Raw genomic sequence first — 19,215 nt, forward strand, 5'->3', positions numbered from 1 at the left:
ATTCAACCATGTTTCTGTCAAGAACAGGGCGTCCCACTCCGAGTCCATCAACAGTCCCCAGATGTCATCAGCGTGCCTAGAGAAGGATCTACAATTCAGTAGGGCAGCTCTAAAACTTAATTTAGGGGGACCCGCTGTAGGTTTAGATCTTGGCTTGCCAGACGGGTTGGCTGCTGTATAGTTCCCACATAAAGCCTTACCGCAGTGTAAACATACCAGTCGTAGTTCAGTGTTAGCTAACGCAACCCTTTCAGCCATACAGTCCATCGCTGTATTCATCGCGAATAGGTCCGTCCTGGACCACGAGATCCTCTCCCTGTCCCTACTCTCACCGGCAGCGTTTCTGGCGCTAGTCGCGATCTTGTTGCGAAAGGGCGCAGACGGGCTTGCCTTTGGCGCGCCTTCGGTGCTCCCGGTGCGCCCGTCCGCTGCGCCCCCAGCACATCCCCCCTTTTTTGTAAAGCTTACCCACGTGACTCCGCCTGTCTGCTGACCCTCCTCTGTGCCCTGATTGTTGGTCCCGACGCTGGGCTGCACCATATTTACAAGAATATGGTGTAGCCTTGCATTTCCCCCTTAGCAGCCTAGCGCCAACACAGGCACCCTTGCACCATAGCCAAGGATGTCTGAGCGCAGGGGAAGACTGTTTATGTGCAGGAAGGTCCCCCATCCTGCACATACACAATCTGTAAATGCTGTTTTGTAACTTCTATGTGTGCTGCTCAATGCAACACACACAGAAATTGCAAATCGGCATTTTAAAAAAATTATTGTTTATGAGCAGGAACGGGGACCGTTCCTCTACATAAACAATCAATACCCTTTTGCTGTTTCCATGTGTGCTGCACAACGCAGCACACATGAAAACAGCGAAACATTTTCCTCGTTGCGCCAGCATAAGACCAGGTTTCCCCTGGTCTTAATTCTGGCGCTACTTCCTATTTACGCCTCCCTTGTAAATAGGGGGGAGCGTCAAAATCAATGGGTGTTGAGGTGGAACGCCTACAGCAACACCCATTGCCCTCCCCTTTCACAGTAAGTATAACATGAAAGGGGGCCTTATTTAAATGGCAGCGTTAAGCCACGCAAAGTGGCTTAATGCTATCTTGTAAATAAGGTGAAGCCCCTGTCGCCACTGGAACGTCTTAAAAAGAGACGTTCCCGTAGATATGGACTTGTAAATCTGCCCCAGAATTTTATTTCATTCTGAGGGCCAGTTCTGGCACAGAGAGATATTCTTATACATTGCTTCAACCCGCACACCCTGTTAATGAATTTTTACTGTTTGGACTCTATTCTTGCAATGAATCAGTGTGTGCAGATTCATTCATGGAATCTGCCAATATCCTTAGGAAAAATACTCGCTAAGCTTGGTGCGCAAAAGGGTTCAACAAAAATTAATCAATTAATCAAAAGTAAACGTTTTCATGTAGACGTTTAGCACAGAGGTTTGACGGATTAACTCCACAGAGTATACGTAATTATCAACGAGGTGGTGCAGTGGCGCAGTGAATCTGACGAACGTTCAAGTAATCATTCAAGTCAGAAACAGTCGCATCACAGTTTTGTTGCTTTGTTGCAGATATTGAAAACATTTAAGGCATCATAAGAAGGTGCCCTATTATCATTTCTCAGTTCATGAAGCCTTTTTTCCCCTGAAGAAGGGTTCTAGGAACCTCAAATGCATTGGGGCCGTCAAAGCAAACACGCTTGCGGATATTGTTTGATTTGAATATTAATGTCTTGTTATGATACAATTGTCTTATCTGTAGTGAATCTTTAATTATGTATTGATTTTCATTTATTTCATGAAACATTGAATTGAAAATACACTTGAATGTGAACAAGATATTGTTCACATTCAAGAAGAGTTGTGTATGAAAAAAAGTGTATTTTCGATTAATTGATTAATTTTTGTTAAACCCTTTAGGGTCATTATGTAGTGTGCTTCAATAGTGTACACAGGGGCTGCACACCAAGCTTAACAGAGAGGTAATCACCAGCCACCAGACAGCTTTTCCAGGCCCAGAGAAGTCCTAGTTCTGACCTAAGAGCCCTGGCAAGCCTCCGACTCACCCATTGGATCTGGTGCAGCATCTTCTGTACATAAAGCCATAATAGACACTTCAGGCTTCACACATATAGTGCCTGGAGTTTCACTGCAATCAGGCTCTCACCTGAACATCTACCATCTTGTCTCATGATGGGAGAGTGAGTGTGAATGAGTGAGAGTGAGTTATATTGAGTGTATATGTGAGTGGGAATAATTGTGCCTCTTCGTATCACTGAAAATCCTAAGTATAGAATGTACGACGTTACAATGCATACATTTGCAACACATGCCTTTACAGCGCAGTTTTTACATCGCAACATACTTTACAACGCATTCTTTTACATTGCATGCCATCACATCGCATTTTTAGAAACCATCTTGACAACGCATTCCATTACCTCGCATTATTCCCATTACAACGCATACCATTACATTGCATTTAAGGTAAGTCTTAGATAGTGTAGGGGTAATAATTACTATTCTAACTCCAGTGAGTGTAACAGTAGGGGTAAGTGTTGGATAGTGTAAGGGTACTATGCGTTGTAATGTTATGCGTTGTAATGACTTGCGATGTAATGCCTGTGTTGTAGTGACATGCGTTGTAATGACATGTGTTGTAGTGACATGCGATGTAATGGCAGCATTGTAATGACATGCGATGTAAAGGATGTTGCAATGTAATGACTGCGTTGTAAAGGTAGTACGATGTAATGAGTGTGTTGTAAAGGTTGTTTTCCATGCAGATAGCTTGGGAGTAGGTTGCAAGAGTTAGGGACTTGAAAACGGAGGTGGTAGTGTGATTGGATATGGGGGGGGGGCCCTCACAATACCTTGCACATGGGGTCCCTAGGGTTTTGTTATGTCACTGCTGTGCGCCTCAAAGGTATTTATTTTATTCATAATCTTACTAACAATGCTGTAATCTTTTGCTTCTTTTATGGTCTGTGCTGATGGTTAAACATACATGCCAACAAACCCAGTTCAGGTGGGAAACTCACGGTTTTTGAGGTTAAAAATTATTAGTTTTAGCTGTCTCCCTCCTAATATTACCAATACAACAATACGAGCCAATTCCCCCTATCATCACCACCTATTTTAGGTCAAGCCTAGGCTGTGCATGCGCTGTCTCTCGACATGGTGTATCTACAGTATGGAGTAGCAGGACGCCCGTGGCTTGTGATTGGTTCCTTCATGTGCCTTTCGAAATTACCTTGGTTTGTGATTATGTTACATTTGTCCCTTTTTTTGCTGTTTTGTTCACGCCCTGGAGACTGGCCCTGTTTCATGGATCATCTCACGATCAGCCTTATATACGTTACTTTCGGGGCACTACTTTTACGATTGCCTCAGCTTCTGGTTTAGAATTGTTGGGACAGATTTACGAAAAGTGAGAAAGTGACTCTGTGCATTCCGCAAGCCATTTGGCTGCGCGGCACTGAGTCAACTTCAAGCGCAGTGATGCAACATATTTAAAAGAATATGTTGCATCTCTGTGCTACCCCCTGCCCTGGCGCACACACTGCTGCTATTGAAAGAGGAAAAAAATAGGAGAAATTAAATTTCTTCTCTTTGCGCCTCACTATGCCTGCCCTGGGGAGGCGTAGGATTCATATGCATTTGAAGATTTACGATTCCTTGTAAAACTGAAAATGTGTCTGGTTCCATGGGTGTTGCGTGGGAACACCCACACCAATACCCATGGACCACCACTCCCACGCAAAATGCTGCATGTAAAGGGACCAAATTTACAAGGACATGAAGAGCCACGCAGGGTGGCTTTTCCAGTAATTGTAAATATGGAGCATTCAAATACGCCACCAGTACATGACAAAAAGCGACATACCGGTGGCATAGGGGGCTTGTAAATCAGCACCATTGTGTTTACTGGTGGCCATGGGAGCCCACGCCCCATTGTTAATGTGCTACCCCTGTGTGTTTCTCCCCATACACCACTACGTGACACTCGCCCCTTTGGGACTGGGGGTTTGGTGGCTTTGTGAGGTTTTATTTTTGTCCTCCTCTCTTCAATTAATCTACCAGTCTGCCTGCATTTAGTGTTTGTTCGCTGTTCACCTCCTGCCCCCTCGCAGCACCGCTTGTCACTGATTTTATAACATTAATTTACAGAACAGGTCTTGGGTGTTTTAACGCATTTGATTTAAAAGCAACATTTTTGTTTTGCAAGCACTCCATGCGTGTTTTCAGGGTGTCTACCATATCCCGTCCATTTTGCTTCTTTTCCCTCCCGCCCCTGTCTGTGTTAATCTCCCTCCTCCCCCCCAAATTTCTGTTTTTCTTCCACTCAATCCACCCGTCCCATTTCTTCTCCCCCACCCAGCCCATGCCCCTTATGTTTGTGCACTTCCATCAAGTCATGGCTTTCAGCAGTGCACAATGATTTCTTCCTTGTAGTTCCGTTACTGTTTATAAAGCGCGAAGAAGTGGGTGTGTGATCCTGGCCTGGGATGGTGGCATTGGTGCCCCACCCCCTTTGCAGCAGCCCCTCGACCGAGCCCCCAACTCTGGCTTCTGTGCTCGGCCTGCGGGTTCCTGATTATCTGACCCAATCAGACCGAGTATGGGACCAATACTACTCCCCCTCCCTGCAAGGGCCCCTCAGCTGAGCCTGGCTAGGATTTGTAATAATAATAATACCGAAATTTCTAGAGCGTGAACATCTACCTCGCCGGGAGGTGTCCCGGCGCTATGTGAGCAGCTCAGAGGGAACAGTAAGTAATGGCGGTGGATCAGATCTTTTGAGTAAAGAGCCAGGTTTTTTATTGCTTCCTGAACCCAATCTCTGATGTTGCCGACTGAATGGCAGGCAGAAGGGCGTTCCACAGCTTCGCCGTGTTTGCTGAAAAAGTCCTGCCCCCCAAACGCGCCTTTCCAACTCGTGGGGCATATAGCTGGAGTAGGGAGTTTGACTGTAAAGTCTCGCCTGTTCATACCTAGGGAGTCTTGCTTTGAGATAGCTGGGACAGGTGCCACGGAGAGCTCTAAAAGCCAAAGTTAGCGCCTTGAATTTAATACTGCTTGCCACCGGAAGCCAGTGCAGCTCGCGCAAATGCGGAGAGACATGCTGTTTGAAAGGAATGTGTTTTATCAGCCTCGCAGCCGCATTCTGCACGGTCTGCAAACATTGAATCAAATATTTAGGTAGGCCCAAATATAGGCCGTTTGCATAGTCCAGCCTCACAGTGACCATCGCATGGACTACCATTTTTCGGCAGTCTTCCGGAAGAAGCACGAGGAACTTGCGCAGATTCCTCAATTTGCTTAAGCACCCTGGTGTCACCTGCTGGATGTGGGAGTAGAAGGCCAAGCTCTCATCCCACCTTACCCCCAAGTTTTTAGCCTTTATGCTGGGGGGAGGCGCGGGGCCCATCTCAGATGGCCACCACAAATCCGGGGAAGGGCGAAGGCCTTTCCCAAAAAAGATCACCTTCTTCTTGCCAGCATTCAATTTTAATTTGTTGGTGTTCATCCAGCTGGCTACATTTCGGAGGCACCCCTTAAATTTGCCAAAGGCTGCCTCCGACACTTCTGAGTAGGGGAAGGCGAGCTGGGTGTCGTCTGCATATGAGATTGTCGTGACCCCCCATTTGGCAATCATAGTGAAAAGTGGTGCCAAATAAATATTAAAGAGCAGCGGACTGAGTGCCGATCCCTGAGGGACCCCGCACCCCAGCCGCTTAGGTTTAGAGGAAAAAGAGCCCAACGCCACCTCTGTGACCGGTTGGTCAGATAGGAATGAAGCCACCCAAGTGCTTTATCCTGAAGGCCTATGTCCTCTAAACGCTGCAGAAGTCTGCCGTGGTCGACAGTATCAAATGCGGCCGATAGATCCAGGAGCACCAGCATAGCAGATGCTCCTGAATCTAGAGACCACCTAACCGACTCAGCTACCTCAATCAGGGCAGTCTCAGTGCTAAAGCCCGGCCTGGAACCCGATTGAGTTTCATGCAAGATCTTATTCTCTTCAATGAAACTATTCAATTTGTGCTGAATCAGTTTTCCATCATTTTACCTGGGGCAGCCAATAGGGAAATCAGTTGGAGATTGCTCAAATCCTCCTGCTCTCCATTTGCTTTTTTTTTTCAGGGGGAGGAATGTGGCATGTTTCCAACAATCCGGATACACCCCAGATGTAATGGATTTGTTCCATATACACAGGAGAGTGGTCACAATTGACTCCGCCATCATGCTCCAGAGCTTAGGCGGGCAGGGATCATCTGGACCCCCTGATTTGCACCTCCTTATTTCCTGCAGGGCCTCCTTAAATGAGATAGAGTGAAATTGCCTTAAGGTCGGGGTAGATGAGCTATTATCAACACTATCAGCCATTACGGTGGGACGAGAGTAGGAAAAGGTGCCATACACTTTCTTAATTTTGTCATCAAAATAATCCGAGATAACTTCACAGAGAGCCTCAGATGGGGTGACGTCTGTTTCAATAATTCTAGGCTTGAAAAAAAACTGCATTATTTTAAAAACTTCTTTGCTGGATTGTTCCGCCTGACAGATAGAGGTGGCAATATGAAGTCTTTTTGCTTTTTTTATTGATTTATGCATCTTGTGGGGGGCTGTTCTATAGCGAGCCTTAGCGGATTCACAATAGTTCAGTCGCCACACACGCTCCAGTCACTTGTATGCACCCATTTCTGCCCTCAGCTCTGTAGAGAACCATGGGGCAGAAGGGGATTCCCTGCGAGATAGAGCGAGTTTGGCTGGAGCGATGGTCTCCACCATGTTGCCTATCCATCCATTCATTGCCACTGCATCTGCATTTGTATCTGTAATTAGCACTGGAGGGGAGACTGCCAAGGCTGCGCCAATGGTGTCAGGTGGAAGGTTTTTCCATTGCCTGAGCACAAAGGAGCATCTACCAGTGGCCTGAGAGCAGGATGGCAGTGTAATAGCAAAGGAGATCAGAAGTGATCCGACCAAAGCAGAGGCTGCGGCGTCTCAACTGTTGTATCATGGATGTTAGAAAAAATCAGGTCCAGCGTATGGCCTGCTCTGTGCATGGGGCCAGTAACAAATTGTGTTAAATTAGCTGCTCTCAGGGTAGATATTAACTGATCTGCCAAGGGGCAGCTAAGCCCATCAACATTAGCATTAAAATAGCCCGCTACTATAAAGTAGGGGTGTATAAGAGAGCTTTGGACAATGGTGTCCATAAGTTCACCTGAACTGACCCCAGTGCAGTCCGGGGGTCTATAGATGACTATCCCCGCCAATGAAAGTTGGGGATTGACTTGCAGACAGAAGTGTAGCCCCTCCATCCCTGTGATCGAGGTAAGTAGCGAGGATGTGAGGGTAAATTTATCTTTGAAAATAAGAGCCACCCCCCCACCCCTTCTGTTCTTCTCCCGGTTCGAAAAGCTCATTTTGAAACCTCGAGGGACAGCTAAGGCGATAGTGGTCAGGTTGTTTTCATTCAACCATGTTTCTGTCAAGAACAGGGCGTCCCACTCCGAGTCCATCAACAGTCCCCAGATGTCATCAGCGTGCCTAGAGAAGGATCTACAATTCAGTAGGGCAGCTCTAAAACTTAATTTAGGGGGACCCGCTGTAGGTTTAGATCTTGGCTTGCCAGACGGGTTGGCTGCTGTATAGTTCCCACATAAAGCCTTACCGCAGTGTAAACATACCAGTCGTAGTTCAGTGTTAGCTAACGCAACCCTTTCAGCCATACAGTCCATCGCTGTATTCATCGCGAATAGGTCCGTCCTGGACCACGAGATCCTCTCCCTGTCCCTACTCTCACCGGCAGCGTTTCTGGCGCTAGTCGCGATCTTGTTGCGAAAGGGCGCAGACGGGCTTGCCTTTGGCGCGCCTTCGGTGCTCCCGGTGCGCCCGTCCGCTGCGCCCCCAGCACATCCCCCCTTTTTTGTAAAGCTTACCCACGTGACTCCGCCTGTCCGCTGACCCTCCTCTGTGCCCTGATTGTTGGTCCCGACCGTCGGACCCTGGGGGCACTGCTGCTTTTCCCTAATCTGTCCCTCGAGCCAAGAAGACGATACAGGTAGGCAAGTAAAACTTTAAAAACCGTTTCCAGGAAAGTGCAATGTACAATGTGTAATGGGCGTTAAAATTGAGGGCTAAAACTCCCGGCTGTGCCTCAGGAGCGAATTTTTTACAAAGCGTGCGAGCATGTATGCATTGCAATTCTTTTTGTATAGCGCTTGATACACCCAACGAGGCATTGATGCGCTTATTTTGTAAATGAAGTAAACACCACCGCCCCCATTACAATCGGTATTTCCTGATTCCGCCGGAGATATTGTAATCCTTCCTGAGCCCCCTCCCCCGACGGACATTTCACCACCACTTTCTACACACATTGAAGCATTGCTTGCACACTAAAAACTTCACACCATCAACCACGCCACTGATGACATCATATATGACGCCAGCAAAGATATTGTAGGCTCTTGGCATGTGTGAATCTGTTAGCTTTGCTGATCTCATCGATTTACTCCTCCTGCCAACTGTGAAACTGGCTACTCCAATGCATTCTGGTAATTGCAGTTTTGGTGAAGGAGAAAGGGTAAACTGGGCCCGTTTGTCCCAAGTGACAAACATTGGGCTGATGTGCCGAGTCATTCCCTTCCATGCCCGTTTGGTCGTGACTAATCCTTAGTCAGCGGCTCAGTCTCATAATGACCAGGGGGGGCGGGGCTACCTCGGGCCAGATACCCTCACTTCCTGAGCCCTTTATTTGTATCTGGTTTATTAAGCAAATACCATTAGCAAAGAGGCCCTAAAAGCCATTCACATCAAGTGTCTCCCATCCTAACAAACTTACATGTGGAGACCAAGTTTAGGCGCAAGACCCCCTAGCCCCTCGGGATCAGCATCCTCCACCCCTTCTCCATTCCCAGCTTCCCATTGCTGATCCTAATCGGCTGCCCTTTTGTGTCCACAGGTCAGATCCTGTTACAGTGCAGTGACCGTCCTGTGAACACACATTTTCCCACTGTCCCCTCATTAAATCACCTATTCAGTTACTAAACTGAAGGTGAGAATTCATGGGGTGGGGGCGAGTTGGGACTAAGGGAGGGAGGCTTAGGGAAGCAAAAGATAACACGATTTCATAGGCAGTCTGAAGTAGGCGATGACACTTCTGATTTCATAGCTGGGACGTGTATGGCCCTGGCATGCATGGCATTTGTTGGCCCTATGCATCTTGTAAACTGTTCTATGAGTGTGCACTGTTTTAAAATATTATCTAAAAATGTTTTATTCAATCCACCACTCCATCTCTTTTTCCCCTCCTTCCATGAAGGAAGAGCGCCACCTTCTCTTGTCCCTCCCCCCACCCCCACATCTCTAAACCCATGAGTCAGAATGAGAAGGGTGGCAGGTAGAGACTCGGGGTCATGATATCAAGGGCAATATTACTATGTTAGCTGCACTTTCGTGCTGCTAACGTGGTAATTTTTGATTGCCTCATTTAAAAGCTCGCGCGAACGCTACTTTCCGTGAGTTAGCTGCGTTTCTTATCGCTAATGACATGCAAAGTAGGCTTTCCAGAGCAAAACAACTTGGAAATAGTCTTTAACGCGGCTTCGCAGTATTAACAAGCCTGCAGCAGACCCGCAAAGCGACAAGAAAAATCGTGCTATGCTCCCTTTATTGCAGGTATTTAATGTCTGCAAAATTTCTGACTTGGTCATACATATAATGGGAGGTGGTATGTGTGGCTGAGTCACATCTTCCTATCACCACGGATTAGCTTATCGCTGCTGTTCTTATGCTGGATTTCCAGCGATGTGCGCAGAATTTGCCGTTATCGCAGGATTTATTATCACTGTGGAGATAAGTGTTTATAAGAACACGATATCTTGCGATAAAATCCTGCGATACGCGGCGTTAAACAAAATCGCCCTGACCGTGCTCTGCGATATTCATCGTAGTCCGCTGATTATATGCCCCCCTGGAGTCCCTGGGATGCAGACAGACTTGTCACAGATGCATATAGCACAGTGGGCTGAACGCCTGCTGCACAGATCTCCGTGTAAAACGAAAGGGCATATTTCATTTCTTGTAAGACAGCTCAGAGGGTGAATGCGCATGCTGTGGAGTTCAGCATGCAGACTGCTGGTTACATGTGGCAATCATGTAAATTAGGTATATTCTGTGGCAGATATGGAAAGAATGCTCCGCTCCTACTGCAGAGTACAAGTGCCAAGAAGTGCCGACGTTGACAGGGTTGACTCAGACCATCATCCATTTACATTCTATGGCATGGACACCATGGAGTCGACTAACTGCACCAATTAAACAACCCATTGTGTGTTTCCTAAAGTAATGCATGTCGCATTGTTCATTACTCTCCACAAACGTATCCTTACAGGGTAGCCGATCTGATAATACCTGATTTGAAAAATTAATTCACAAATCAGGGGAGGGAGTTTCTGGAAAATAACCAGCACAACTATATCATAAATATATTATTTCTTTAATTTTCAAATGAACAAAGTTTCCCAATTCCACGTTACTGGCACCTGTAATTTGATCAGCGAACTGAATGTCCCTTTTTAGTTCCAGCCTAGCGTTGCGACACATGTGCTGCTCGCTTTGCGAGGCATGCAGTATTGAGTATGGCGTGAAAGCTCTGTGTAAGCTCTGCCCACTCTCCGCCCATATTTTTTATTGACTTAGGTCCTAAATGCTGCCTTCCCATTGGTTTTAGCCTTGTTAGTCCCTCCTCCTGACGGCCATGTCGTCATTTGTATCCTTCCATGGCTACTGGCCTCTTTATTTCAACACTATTTTGTTCCCGTGCCTCCCTCTTCCCCATTGCAGTCCATGACTTCTCGGATGGCCCCCACCCAATGTAATAGACAATGTCCTCTCTGCTTGTATCAGGAGGGTTTTTATCAGTGTTGTTGAAAATTCTGTTGTGTCCTTCCATATCAGTGCCCAGGGCAAACCCTAATAAACGTGTGGGGGGCCTGCACGGCCCCTGCAGCTCTGAGGGTTGCCACTTCCCCGGTCTATTTACTAAATTTGTGTGGGGAAGGCCCGTATGGCCTCCCCCACAGTCCTAGAGACTGTTTTGAATGAAATGGGAGAGGGGTGGCGAGACACCCCTTCCGGGCCATTCTCCGCCCAGGGCCTGCCACCTCCCCGTGGCAGGCCCTTCACCAAGGAAGTAGTAGGGGCTGCAGGGTCCCCCCCTCCTGGATCCATATATGAAAATGGGGATTGCCACCCCCTAGGGTCGATTCCTACTATGCCCTGGGGTGTCCACCTCTGGGACATAGCTGTTTGCTATGGTTTGGCGATGGTGAACCCTCTCCCGCCAAGTCATAGCAAACCGTGCCCCATTTTGAGCAAGTGAGAGCATTTTTCCCACACAGTCTTATTGCTGAGAGAACTTTGGAGGCCTCTTCCCCTTTCGCCACCATTCTGCAAACACGCCTCCTGGTGCACTGCTGGTTGCGGGATGAACCATCATCTTGGCTCCATAGGGTCCTTGGGGGCCAACTAGCCCTCCTGCTGACACCAATAAGTAATGCATAGCCTGATTGATGAGGAGACCATGCCCCCTTTCTCCACCACTCTGCAAACACACCTCATGGTGCAGTGCTGGTTGGGAGATGAGGTCCTCTTCGTTCCAGAGGGTCCTTGGGGGCCAACTATCCCTCCTGTTACCTTCCAGTAAGTCCCACAAAACACAATTGCTGCAAGAACTCAGGAAGCCATGCCCCCTTTCTCTATCATTCTGCAATCATTGACAAACACTCTCCAAAAGAGCCACTCACACACCAACTTAAACAAACACCCACATGGATTGGGATTTTAATAGTTGCTTTAAAGCTATTAGCCTCAAGCTGCTTAGAAGCAGGAAGCACTCTATTGTCTACTAAGGAGCTCTTAACATACCAATGTTACTAAATATGTCAGAAGTAACCCTAAGCATGATGCAGGAGCATGATACAGGAGCATGAAAGTGTTGCAAGTAGATCAGCAACATCCTCAGATGCTTTGTAAAAGCAATTTTACATGCTTAAAAGCATCTAACCAATTCACAAAAGTGAACTTTTAAAATTTAAAGATTAGGCAAGGAGAGTGCTGATGATTTTGCCCCCCCCCTAACCTAGCGGGAGGACCAAGCAGATGCCTTGAACACAAAGGGCATAAACAAAAAGCTAATTTTGTTGAACTTCAGTGGTGGTCCCATCCTCTTAGGACCACCCCAAGCACAGTTATTGGCAAAAAAACAATCCCAACCAAAGGCCCTGCAAAGCATTATGGGACGAGATTAGCAGTGGGCAGTGAATATTATATAGTATCCAATATCAAAATAATTCTACAAAGAGCTGCAGCTCAACTGGTGGTTACTAGATGTCCCTCACGGGTAACCCTGAGCATAATACTACGCTACGCTAACTGAGCAGCAAATGCAAATGCTTGATGAAAGGGTTTTAATGGTTTTGCATTTTACTCGTGAGGGACATCTAGTAATGACTAGTGGAACTGCAGCTTGATGTAAGAATAATTTCAATACTTAGCATTTGACTCGTGAGAGACATCTAATAACGACTGGGGGCATATTACCAACAAAGTGGCAAAGAGAGGTGTTAGCCGCCTTGGCATAACGCCTCTCTTCGCCACTTCGGAAACGCTAGGCTGCACCATATTACCAATGATATGGTGCAGCCTAGCGTTTCCCTTGCGATGGCGATAAGTTTTACAACTTATCGCCAGCGCAGGCAAGGAAGGTTTGTTTATGTACAGGAAGGTGTTCCCTCCTGCACATAAACAAAGCTTAAATGCCATTTTGTAAAGTTACATGTGTGCTGCTTCATGCAGCACACATGTAAGTTACAAAATGGCATTTTAAAACAAAGATTTGTTTATGTACAGGAAGGGACACCTTTCTGTACATAAAGAAACCTTGGCATTTTGCTTTTTCCATGTGTGCTGCACAAGGCAGCACACATGGAAAAAGCAAAAACGAGGAGAAATGAAGTATTTCTCCTCGTTTCGCCACCTTAAGAACAGGTCTTTCCTGTTCATAAATTCAGCGCTGCCACCTATTATGGCCTCACTTGATAATAGGTGGCAGCGTCGAAGTGAACACCCACTGCATGCCCCCTTTCACAATGAGTTTATCGTGAAAGGGGCCCTATTACCAGGGCAGCGTTAAGTCAATTAACGTGGCTTTGAGCCACGTTAATTGACTTAACGCTGCCTTGATAATAGGGCGATGCAAATATCGCCACGTTATCGGCAGAAAAGTGCTGATAACGCAGTGATAAGGGGGTTGATATTATGCTCCTAGGTGAACTGCAGCTCTTTGTAGAATTATTTTGATGTTGGATACTCACTGCCCACTGCTAATCTCGTCCCATAATGCTTTGCAGGGCCTTTGGTTGGGATTGTTTTTTGCCAATAACTGTGCTTGTGGTGGTCCTAAGAGGATGGGACCACCACTGAACTTCAACAAAATGTGCTTTTTGTTTATGCTCTTTGTGTTCAAGGCATCTGCTTGGTCCTCCGCTTAGGTTAGGGGGGCCCCAAAATGTTTTCATTGTAAAAGTTCACTTTTGTGAATTGGTTATACGCTTTTAAGCAGGTATCATAGTATTATGCCCAGGGTTGATGAAGATGTGGAAGGCTGAATTGATGAGTTCCTCATAGGAGATGGAGATGTCGGTACGTGGCTTGACGATAGAGTTCAGGCCCCTCCGCAGCAAGCCAAAAGCAAACATTTAATTATGAATAGTAAGGGCCAAAGCTCCCGTACAGGACTCCACTGGCTCCAGGGAGCCTCTGGCACTGCACCTCTGTGGGGTATACAGTATGGGGCCTTGCTGACTTGATTTGAGTCCTCTAGTGTTGATCTGAGGTGTTGGAGTGCTTTACATCTGTGGCTCCCAACCTTTTGACTTCCTGAGGTCCCCCACTAAATCACTACTGAACACTGGGGTTCCATCAAATCGAATTACTAAACATTTTATTATTTTATATTGAAATAACATGCAAAAAAATGTAAATCTTTATTGGGAAGTTTGGTGCTGTGACTAACTTTTCAATGTTTTTATTTAATTTTGGAAAGCTGAATCCTCAGCCCAGAATCTACATTTCCCAAGCAATTTCTGCGCTTAGGGGCAGATTTGCAAGCCGCGTGCACCACATTTGCGCCGCCGTTGTGTCACTTTTGTGATGCAGCGGTGGCGCAATGCCAGCGCCATGCTGTAGGGTATTTAGAATGTGACGCATCTGGGAGATGCGTCATGTTGTAAAGCCCTGCGCCACTTGTGGGCGTTCCGGTGCAGGGGGGGTGTTCCGGCGCAGGAAAGCCTCCTAAAAGTGTCTCACTGACATCTACAAGATTTCACGTAGTCACTTTTAAGGCCATGCTGCATCAAAACCCTGCGCCTCCTTGAAGCAGGCGTAAAGATTGACGCAGCATGTTAGGCATAAGGGCACCCCGAACCTTGCTGGAGCTATGTCATGCTTGCGGCGCGACTCCAGCAATGCACCGCTTTACCGTCGGGGATGCGTCACACATCTCCCCATCCGAGCGTTACGGTCTGCCGCATTGTAAATGCGTGCATCAGTGGTGGCGCATGGGTGGGCAGATGCGTCGCAACTCTTGTGGCGCATCTCTGCTGGTCAGCAGAGATGCACCAGAAGTCATAAATCTGCCCCTTATTTTTTAGGTACATAAGAATTGAAATAGCTTTTTCACATAAATAAATACACGTACATGCCAACATTTAAGAAGTGAAAAGTGGGACCTCTAGTGATGACCTGTGGTATGGCACCCATAAAAAAATGTATATCTGCTTTGTATAACTCCAACTTGATATAAAGGTGTTCGAGCACTTTACATCGGTGGTTCCCAACCTTTTGACTTCCTGAGGACCCCCACTGAAAAACTTTTATGGGAAGTTTGGTGCTGCAACTAACTTTTCAATGTTTGATTTAATTTCGGAAAGTTGAATCCTCAGGCCAGAATCTACATTTCCCAAGCAATTTCTGCATGTATTTTTAGGTACATAAGATCTGAAATAGCTTGATCACATAAATAAATACACATACATGCCAACATTTAAGAAGTGGAAAGTGGGAGATTAAATAAAAATATATGGGAGAATGGATTTTCCAAATTGATGTCTATACAAGCAGATGTAGTTTGAGGCGAGAGACAAACTCAATTGGGTCTGTTGGTATGTATGCATATAGGGTTTATTTACTTATTTAGCAGTACGAGGATCCTACTCCTGCCAGGGCCGGACTGGGAACTCAAAGCAGCCTTGGCAAATGTTGTCAAACCAGCACCTGTACGGTACATAGCAAGTGCAGCGAGCGAACCTGACCGCTATAAAGGGGGCTTACAGGGGGCTTAACCCTGAGAAAAGCATAGCACATAATGACCTTAATGTGCACCAGGATACAAGAATCTGCTTGTGGCTCTTCACTCATTCCCTCACTATCACCCTCTCACAAGTATCTCATTTCATTTGCTTTATAGCACCTCTCATATCAGTGTAGGTAGGGTGTCCGAGCACTTTACATCACACACATACAGAGACAATGACTGATGCGTGTTTGTAAATCGGTGTATAAAAAATGTTGCAAAGGGGACTTCAAGGTGTAGGATTCACATGTCATCCATCCTGCTAGGCATGGTTTAAAAGTGCTTTTGTTTGGAGGATTTGTATGTGGCGGCCGCCATTGTCACATTTATGAGCCCAACAAAACAAACTGTATGAGGAGGGTAATAAGGCAGGTTTACTCTTAGATTGGCTGGTGCAGGGAGAGGCAGGACAGAGATATGTGTGGGTGTGCGTATAGCCCAGGGAAATGCAGTCCACACAGCCATTGACATTGCAGGGACTTTAGCCAATTACCTGGGAAATCTATCATGCAGCGGGTGACGGGACTACAGTTCAACTGATCCAATTTGTGGTGGATATACTGATACCAAATATCTCACCCTGATAATTGGGCAATTCCTGAGAAAAATATTGAACCGTCTGAGGTGGCTAAATCCATCAAACTTCTATAAAGTGGTTGACCTCTTGGTCCAAATGGCCTAACACCTGACATATATATATATATATATATATATATATATATATATATATATATATATATATATATATATATATATATATATATATATATATATATATATATATATATATATATATATATATATATATATATACACAGCATCTATGTGTGCCTCTCACACGGATGTTCAATTAGGCCCGAGGGGATGCTCCCTCCCAGAAGATCTCTGCACTGCCAATATCGTCTTAATCTAAAAAGTTGAGAAACCAGTGGATGAATACACCTCCTATAGGACCATGCCTTGTATATTGAGAACAAAATATTGGCCAAGATACTCCACCTGCCTCTATAAGGTTGTGGATGAATTCAGGTCCCACAGATCAACGCAGCTCAATCCGCAATGTCTATGTATTGTCATGCAAAAAGGCTCAGACAAAAATGAACACATGGTGATATGTTTGCTGCATGCCGAAAAGGCCGTAGATTCGTTTAAATAGCCATATCTGATGGCGGTCAAATGCAAGATGTGATTTGTACCGGAATTCACAACTTTGGTCTGAAGATTGTACACAGACCCCATTACTAGATTTAGATTTAATGGGACAAAATCATAGATCTTCCAGTTGGATCAAGGATGAGGCAAGACTGTCCACCCTCCCCTTGTTATTCGCCACAGCAGTCAAACTATTGGCTTGCTGCATCCAATGAGATGAACATGTACAGTAAATGCGATGGGATACGAATAGAAAGCAGCACACATAGAAAGAGGAAGTAAAGAGGAGAAATAAACATATTTCTCCTTGTTACACCTTCCCTGGAGAGACGTATCTCTTTAGTGCAATCTGGGAATGTGCCAACAACCATGAGCATTGCATGGGAACACCCACAAAAAACCCATTGAACTCTTACTTCCCCAGGGAAGAGTAACGCAGCACAGCAATTTGCGCTATTCTTTATTACTCCATATTTTTAGAGCCCCTCAAAGCTATGCTGACAAACTTAGAGATGTGCGTCATGCATGTACTACATTGCATTCTGTAAACGTGATGCAACCCTCTCATAAATATGCCCCTGAGCTGGCAGACAGATCGCCCTCCAGTAACACAACAGAGTACCGCGCCTCCTGCTGGCTGGAAGCAGCAGACGTACACCTGTCACAGGCAAATCAAAACAAACAGTGGCAAAAAAAATGCTGGAGTTTTTAAAATTCAAATGCAAATTTGTGGGTAAATGGCTGTGCATTGAAGAATTCCACATAGAAATCAGGGGTGGCACCGGGCGGTACTGAGTGCCCTCACACCTCTTTCACCATCATCAAATGCAAAAATGAATAACGTTCAACAGGCAGCGTATGTTTAGATGCTGCATTAACAAATGCTATTCTCTATATTAACAAATAAGACTTTTTCTTAAATATGTCATAGGCCTTCTGCTCCTTCATAAACCTACCTAAAGTAGATGCATCGCTCAACATCACCACACAAAGTACAAATAAACTACAACACGTTAACCCTTTCAGAAGCACAAACCTACCTCTAAACCCTAAAAATACTCCTGTACCCCAAAATCCAAACCTACCCCTGAACCCTAAAATACCACTGTACCCCAAAACCCAAACCTATCCCTAAACCCTAAAAATACCCCTGTACTCCAAAACCCAAACCTAGCCCTGAACCCTTAAAATACCCCTGTACCCCAAAACTCAAACCTACCCCTGAACCCTAAAAATACCCCTATACCCCAAAACCCAAACCTAGCCCTGAACCCTAAAAATACCCCTGTACCCCATAACCCAAAACTATACCTGAACCCTTAAAATACCCAAACACCCCAAAACATATACCTCAGTACCCCAAAACATATACCCCTATACCTATACTTTCCTTATCCAAACATTTAAAAAAAAACATGCTTTTATTATTCATGCATTTACAACGAATTTCGTTGTAAATGTATGCGTGGTAAAAGCATATAAAATGTAATGCCATACGTTATAATGGCATTGCCTTGGCCTTTCGGTCGCGGATACTATACGTATGTCCTTGGACAGGGGTCTGTCTGTGGTGTTGGTGCTGCTGGACTTGTCCGCAGCATTCAACACCATATCACACACCATTCTTCTAAGAAGACTAGAAGAGATCGGCCTAGAAAAATCAGCCCTGGCGTGGTTCACTAGCTTTCTTACAGAACGTACCCAGCAGGTGAACATGGGCACCTTCTGTTCCAATCCCTCTAAAGTCACCAGAGGAATCCCGCAGGGCTCCTGTCTTAGCCCTACGCTATTTAATGTTTATGTTGCCTCTTTGGCTAATATTATGAGGTCGTACGGGTTTCTACCCATTTCATATGCAGACGACACTCAGTTGTTGTTTACCTTTAAGACCTTCACTCCTGAGGTAAGGCAGGCCTTCTCGAGTGGCATGACGGCGGTCGCCAGTTGGATGGCGAACAACTTTCTACAGTGTAATGTGGGAAAGTCAGAAGTCATGTTGTTCGGGGAAGCTAAAATCTTGTGGACCCCTGACTGGTGGCCTACTAGTTTGGGAGCGGCCCCCTCCCCTAAACAGGTGGTGAAAAATCTGGGGGTCCGCCTTGATCATGACCTCACTCTTGCACATCACGTCAACGTCACAGTGGGGTCTTGCTTCCATGTCATCAGCCTCTTTCGGAAGGTGTTTCCTCTCCTCCCCGACAGCTCAAGGAAGACCTTGGTTCAGGCCCTCGTGTTGAGTCGCTTGGACTACTGTAACGGTCTTCTCCTAGCAGCCAACGAAGGCGTATTAAACAAGCTCCAAGTGGTACAGAACACCGCAGCACGCTTGGTGACAAATGCCCCCCCCCAGAAGTCCATCCCGGCCCCTTCTTAAACTCCTCCACTGGCTTCCCATCCGGAAACGGGTGGAATTTAAGACCTGCTGTGTGGTGCACAAAAGTCTGCACGATCTAGGGCCGTCCTATCTAGCTGAAAAATGTGTCCATCATTGCCCCTCGCGCAACCTGCGCTCTAGTAACCAGCTGTTACTGGAGATCCCCCGGTTCAGCAAGACCAGACAGGGAGGACGTGCCCTCTCTGTTATGGGTCCACGTCTATAGAACAGCCTTCACTTCTCCCTTAG

The sequence above is a fragment of the Lissotriton vulgaris genome, chromosome 1_2 (assembly GCF_964263255.1).
Source record: "Lissotriton vulgaris chromosome 1_2, aLisVul1.2, whole genome shotgun sequence".
Taxonomy (NCBI): domain Eukaryota; kingdom Metazoa; phylum Chordata; class Amphibia; order Caudata; family Salamandridae; genus Lissotriton; species Lissotriton vulgaris.